Genomic DNA, 7,777 nt, shown 5'->3' on the forward strand with positions numbered 1-7,777 from the left:
TTTTGAATAAGTATTTAAATACGATAATACATATTTAATATTCCATTTGATTTCCATTTGGGTCCATTTGTGTTTCCATTTGGGTCCATTTGGGTTCCATTTGGGTCCATTTGGGTAAATCGACGCGCCGGAATCCATCCTTAAGTGAGACTGGGATAAAAAGTTAGCCCGTCTAAGTTTTACGTTAACCAGGCCTAGTCAATTACTGTTTCTTTCGTTGAAAGGTTTAATATTGAAAGTATCTCATCTAACATCTTCGCTAGCCAAGGGTTTCCGGTCCGATACCTACTTTACAACCTTTGGCAGATTTGGCCCAAAATTTTAGAACTCGCGCAAACGAATTTGATTGGCTGCGAAGTCCGAGTCTTCGCAAGGTTTTTACTAATCGACGACTATCGGCTAAATTAAAGTCTGTTCATGTTTTGTGCACAAAATAAAAGGAATATTTACAATGGATGAAAGTTAGGACGTGATCTATGCTTAAAAAACAAGGGATTAATTAATTTTATTTTTTTTCTTTTAATTATATATGTTTTCAAGAATTATTGAAAGGACCAAATAAGTCCGCGTTCCGCATTTTAGATGCATCAATTTAAGCCATTCAAATGTCACGGCTTATTGATAATAATTGATACGGCAACAATAGAAAGTAACGTCACACTCTTGACTAAAAATCCAAGAAGAATGATACTTTCTTCCACTTTTGAGGTGTGCCCACTGCCCACAGCTGTATGAAGTTATTTGGAATATATTCCACATGGAGGTCGCCATACTGTTTCAAACGTCATATTGATCCTCATATGTTACAGCTATTTTCATCAGACAAATATTAAAGAGCTTCAATGGACTTTACGGCGATAGGCGGCGCAATCAAAGTTCCCGTTTGATAGGACTAAATCTGCCAAGAGTTGTAGAGTAGGTATCGGATCGGAATCCCTTGGCTAGCGAAGATGCTCATCTAAATAACAGTGAACTTTAATCATGGCGAAGTTTACATTACAAAGATGAAATTATTATATCCCAAAAACCTCATGAATATTGGAGTATCCTTTGAAAAAATGTTGAATTGAAAAAAAAAACCCACACATTATTTCTCAAAATATTCTTTACAGCTATGTATGATATATATATTTCTTTTGTGTTCTCTCATACATGAAGCCTCCGTCTAACAGTACTTTCAGTACTTTGATTAATCCTATGCCCAGTGTCATTGTTAGTACTTTATTCTCTTGACTTTTCCCGTTATGCACTCTCCCACCATCAACTCCTCCTCTTTAATAACACACACAGGGAGTGGTCCTTGTATCCCTATAGATCAGGGATGATGTACCTCAGTAATCGACCGTCCCTATCAAGCACGTGGATCTTGCTATTGATAAAATCAGTGATGATAATATGATGCATGCTGTCCGTCGTAAGGGAGAAAACACTAAATCCATTATTAGATTCTTCGTTCCCCGAATAGGAGAACCTGAATATTCCGTACTTGTCCACGACTATGGGGGCCCTTTTACGCCAGTCAGCCACACAAATGTCGCCGTTACTTCTCCATCACGTAAACTGGCGTCTGAAACAGAGGCTGGTACTCTGAGTCGTACTGGATTTCCTAGAGCACGTCTGTACTGGACGACCTTTGACTCGCTTTGATCTGAAGTCTTGAGACAGACCACCAAGTCCCCTGCTGTGGTACATGCGATTCCCAAAGGTATCCACAACCCAGTATGGAACTATGTCTTAAAATTCCTTTTTATACTTTTCACAGCATATTCTGTAGGATCAGGGTACACTATATATCCGTCGTGCAGGCCGAGAGTCAGGATTTTACTCCATGCCGAAATGGTGACAGTGTCGAGGAGATGGCCCTGAAGATCGAAAAGCTTTAGGACATTACTGCATCCACTTGTCCGCGCACTGTCACCACCGAGAGAAACAAATGCAATGTTGTTTAGACGATTGCCAGATCTTTCCTTGGCTTTAAATTCTGAATCAAAGGTGAAGAGTATTTTCGGTACATCTAGGACTTGTTCTGATGATTGGATGAAATCCTTTGATTTCATATGATCCTGGATGGAAAGTTTAAATGATTTAACCAAAAAGGTTTTGAGATACTAGTAGTTTTTATCATATTGGCAAGATTGAAAGTATGCAGGTCGAGTTTCCTCTACTAAGGCTGGAAGCTGCAATTTTCAATATCAATTTTAAGCTTCATTGATTCGGAAACTTCTTTAAATTTTGCCAAACTGAAGACTGTTTGGTTTAGGCATTTCAGCTTTTCAAGAATCTCTTTTATTTCTTTCTTCTGCTTACGTAATAAAAGATGGACATGCCAAGAAAACCTTAGCATTCTCTCCATATAGCAAACTCAATAAAAGCCGAATTAACGTTAATCTGTGATTCTTCCCCGGGGAGATGTGCGCCAAGCAATTAATGTCAGCAGGTTTGAGGAAGGGATCTTAAAATTTACTGGGTTTAAATTATAGGTAGAATACTAATTATTTAGAAGATTTGCCCCCCCCCCTGTCTTTTTTTGGGAGGAGGGGGGGGGGGCGGGAGTCAAAAATAAGGAAGGAAATTAATTATAGTAAAGTAATTCTTTAAAAAAATAAGCTGTATTTCATTTTTTTACGTTATTCAATTTCAAAATATTTTTTCTTATAGTACAAATTGGCATCTGGTAGTTGTGGAAGTACCGCGTCGAAATATAGATAAAAGGGTACCAAATTCCCGGACGCTTACATCATTTCCTGGTTGAACAAGATAGAGACGAGTACTGAATGGGTAGACGTTACCCGATTGGCTATGTAAACATTTTCATTTAAAAGTGAATATTTTCTGTTGATTTTTTTTCTCATTTTCTTCATTTCAACTTTTTTAAATATAAATTTTGGTACCAGTGCCTCTGACATTTTACGTATTTTGTAAATAAATAAAGATTTTTGACAGGAACTATTTAGGGCATAAGGGACTACTTCCTGGGGTAGACGTTTATTTTTTCTCTAACTAAGAAAGCTAAGAACCTAGGATCCACCCCCAGAAGTCTGCTGCCGTAAATTGTCTTGCCGGTGTAACGACGAAAAGTGACCCCCGTAGAATATTGACCGGGGTTCATTTTTCTACGTAGAAATTTGACCCCCTGGTCAATATTCTACGTAAAAAAAATGACCCAATTTTCTATAGAAATTATGGCCTTGGGGTCGTTTTTCTCCGTGTGTATTGTAGAAAAGTGACCCCGTAGAATAATGACCCCTTGTCATTTATATGCAAAAACATTCGTTTTGGTAGGAATATTTTTGTTAGGCGAATGTATACTGGTAATATCAAGCAGAATTTGTGCAAAGTCTTATACGTGAAAAGAAGAAAACACTTGCTGTGGCCTTCAACTCGACATTTAGATATATCAACGACGTATTGTCAATTAATAATGATAATTTCCATTCCTACGTCGACACGATATATCCTGGTGAGCTTGAGATAAACGATACCACAGAGTCCGACACTTCTGCTTCATACTTGGATATTTTACTTGAAAAAAAAAAAAACACTAATGGTAATCTAACAACCAAGCTATATGATAAACGTGATGACTTTAACTTTTCTATCGTCACATTGGTCCATTTTCGGCCCTGTGAATTGCTGAAATATAAGAACTACTCAGTTTTAGTTGAAAATATGTTGTATTTCACTTAAACCCTTGGTGACTTCGTATCAAATAAAAATGACGTAATTTTTTCTCTAGTCTATGTATTATGACGTCATGTATTTCGTCATTTTCCTCAAATCTTGAAAATTTCGTTAAAAATGACCAAAAATTGAACCTGTTTTTTTAATATTTTGCATAGCCCCGCCCCAACCTCTGATCTTAAATGTTGAATTATATAATGAAAGAACTGTTTCAGAAGATTCTAATCCATAGAAGAATTTTTGGATCGCAGGGTGGGCTCATATTTTTCTCAAAAGTTAAAGATGCTCAATTTCACCAATTTTCTTAAAAAATCAAGAACATTGCAGTTTCACAATGCCCGAGTTTCCAAACTTGGACTCCCATAAGAATTTTTTTAAAAGGGAATGAAAGCACTAAGTCATTACTTTATGTTGATGATCGAAATAGGACGTTAGAATTTGGTCGGTTTATTAGTATATTGACAGGCCATTTTATGGAGTACGTCAATCTACCTCTTTATGCTCCTCAATGAAGAAGGATATGAATATCATGAACAGTATTTAATACCAAAGACCATAAAACAATACAAAATAGGAGCAGACCAAACACACCTCCTAAACATCAGAGGCGGGATCAAGTGCCTTGGTGGAGCGAGCATCCCCTGCCGACCGGTCTCATCCGCCATTTGCTCCTTGTCATAAAGGGGAAATAAGGGGAAAAGCCGCCGTTAATTCAGTGCATAAATAATGGACTGATAATTAATATGAAAAACGTCAGCCAGCATTTCACTCAATGAAAAAATTGTATTTGCTGACAAGGTCATTGTATCGACCATAGAGCTTACGAACTGATGACTTTAAACGAGATTGCTGATATTCTTGTTTCATCAACTTGCTTGTCATTAATTTACCTCGTTTTATAAATTGTTCATACGTAGAGCATGCTCTTGCGTATCGAATCAACTGAGATTTATAAACTCCTAATGGTGAAGGTGTATATTGCTGTATAAGTAAGGGAAGTTGATGATAGAAAAGTTTAAGTCATCAAGTTTATCATATAGGTTGGTTGTTAAATTACCATAAACGTCTTTTTCAAGTAAAATCCAAGTATGAAACAGATGTGTCAGACTCTGTAGTATCTTTTATCTCACGCTAACCAGGATATATCGTATCGACTTAGGAATGGAAATTACTATTGTGAATTGACAATACGTCGTTGGTATATCTAAATGTTGAGTTGAAGGCCACAGCAGGTGTTTTCTTTTTTTCACGTATAAGACTTTGCACAAATTCTGCTTCATATGAATACAAAAATAGGTCTGATAAGAACGGAGCGCAATTGGTACCCATGGGAATTCCAATAGATTGTTCGAAGACCTGGTCTCCAAAAACCACATAGAGATTGTCAATCAGAAACTTAAGCATCTTTTTGATGCCAACTTCAGAGGACTTGTGTGTGCAATCAGAATGTGTTTTAACAAAATAATTTTGCAAATGACCGATGACCAGGTAAGTAAATTTACAAGTTCCATTTTTATTGAAAAAGCAGCTGTCAATGATATCAAAAAGGCTGGACTTTAATTTATCACGGGGTATGGTTGTGTATACACTTGAAAAGTCGTAAGATTTTAAGCTGTTTATTTTGGAAAAATCTTGTAATTTCAAATTGTCCTAAAGTTCTTTGGAATTTTTGAGTATCCACATCTGATTCACACTACTTCTTGAATATATTGTTATACAGTACTGTTGAAGTTTTTCATTGGGTTTCTACAAGCCAAAAATAAATCCATACCAGATAACTAGATACATAATTGATTGTGATGCTACTATTAAGATATGCAATCAAATATACCCAGTATTTGGAAAGGATTAAAGTACATAAAAAATCCCCCTACTTACATTTGAAAGTATGAAAAAATATCAGGAGAGACATATATAAGGTTTTATAGTATAAACAAGCAGGGGGTCAAATTTCTATGGGGGTCATTTTTCAACGTGTGTGGAGTTGTAGAATTAATGGTCTGGAATGTTTTTCTACAGTCGAAAAATGACCCTACTTGTCGTAGAATATTAACCCGGGTTCATTTTTCTACGTAGAAAAATGACCCCCTGGTCAATATTCTACGGTGGTCATTTTTCGTCGTTACACCGGCGTTTTGGGAATATGGGTGATTTGCATCAATTACACTTTTATTGACTCCATCGCTGTCGAAATCGAACGAGATTTCTTGGCATGTTCCCTTTTGCATTTTATCCAGGTTCTTATGAAATGTTTTCTCTATTTCTTCTATCTCTTGATGCCACTCTCTCGCTCGGGTTGTAATATAGTCTTTTGACTGTTTATAGACCTTTGGTAGAGCTTTTATTCTTTTCTGGTATGATCGAGAAAATTGTAAAGTTCTGGTTGCATGGACTGTAAACGTTCATTTTCTTTCGAAATAAAATCTGATAGTTCGTCGGCTTTTTCGGGTAATTCTGAAATCTAATGAGTCTTGTGTTTAATGGACAAACAGAGGACGCAGATAGGAATGTCACAATTCTTGCAAAAGCACTGCACTGTTGCTGGGGATGTGCAAGACATTTCCCTCCTCCAGTTTTTGTTAGGTCGCTGTATTTAACTACATTATGACTGTTTTCTGATTTCAAAAGCATATGGGGCCCAACACATGTTGTACAGAGTTTTACTGAACATCGTCTGCAGGTAAAGGCGGTCGGATTCTGACAGACGTCGCATTCTAAGTAGTGTTGTACTTGGTCGAGATTGGAGGAAGCCATTTTCAAACATACCTATGAAAAGTAGTATACCAGCGTTGCATTGACAAAACAAAATTAACATTGTTGTTTAAATTGTGGTTGCATCGTCTGTGTTATATCAGCTGTTATATAATTTAAAATAAACAGAATCTAGTTTTTAAACAAAGTTAATTGCAGGAATTTAATTGAAATCTGTAAAAAAATATAATTCTAATTCACTTAAGAAAATGTTTAAATACACGTATACAAACCTTGATATATCTTATTTACATTTTAAATGCATGGGCTTTTCAGGTCTTCGAAAGAGCTAAAATTCAAACTTACATACAACATTTATATAAAAAGATGTTACAAAAGGGGCGAGCTGAGTGTAAATCTTTCGGACTTTTGCGATGCTTTGCATTTGCGACAATATATATTATTTTAAAATTTCACGGTATCATTTTTATTTTTTTTTTCGTCATAAATTGCTTGAAAATCAATAAACTGAATATATTAGATGCTGGGGTCCATCTGACATAGACCCTTACATGGGCCCTTTTGTTTAAATACATATTTTAAACACCTCGAAAGAGACTAACAGCTCGTTTTGCTTCGTTTTATTCTTAACTAGGATATTTTACCTTGTTGACTTCCGAAATGAGTATACTTACTGTAGCTTATAGTCAGAGTTTGACACCGGATGTTCATTTTATGTTTATCTTAATTTATCAGACTTCCTAGATCCGTGTCGTATACAGCCTGCTTAATTGTTTAGCGTGAACCATGTCAAATGGGGAAAAATGTTTGTTTAATATATACCTACCAAAAGGAGACAACCTTCCAGGGATGCCCCCGAATATAATGGCAAATTAAGATCTATAAGGGTTCCACAATTATCCATTTAAGTCGAAAATTCATTTCAAAGCATGTACAGAAGAAAGTTTGCTACCTAAGAAGATGATGAAAATATGTGTGAATGGAAACTTTCCCAACTTTTCCCACGGGGGGTGGGTGGGGGCGGGAGGCTACACTCGTGTCCCTTTTTGTATAGAGAATATGTATAATGTCACTGTCAAAAACAAAAAGTTTTTTTTTTGTTTTTGTTTTTAATTTTTAAGAAAGAGGGTTTGGATATATATTTATTGTTATTCGTGTATTTGCCTTATATTTCGGCAATCTCGGATCTATATGTTTTCTACGGCGATTATAAAAAGAAAATTACAAGTTATACAGTATAAGTTTTCATATCCAAGTTTTATATCATGTACATACAACTGGATTGAAACTTTTTTTTAAAGATTATTAACAGAATAATTTGTTTTTGGACTTGGAATTACCGGTATATGTTGGTCACACTGAATTCAACTTTTCTAAGTCCTTC

General features: G+C 35.8%; 1 pseudogene; it reads right to left on the reverse strand.

The window, feature by feature from the left end:
• Positions 1–1,221: 1,221 nt before the first annotated feature.
• LOC134246208 (uncharacterized) lies at positions 1,222–6,435 on the reverse strand (annotated as a pseudogene).
• Between the last annotated feature and the right edge of the window lie 1,342 nt (positions 6,436–7,777).

The sequence above is a fragment of the Saccostrea cucullata genome, unplaced genomic scaffold, assembly GCF_032062105.1.
Source record: "Saccostrea cucullata isolate Sc308-1 unplaced genomic scaffold, CSIRO_AGI_Scuc_v1 ctg205, whole genome shotgun sequence".
Taxonomy (NCBI): domain Eukaryota; kingdom Metazoa; phylum Mollusca; class Bivalvia; order Ostreida; family Ostreidae; genus Saccostrea; species Saccostrea cuccullata.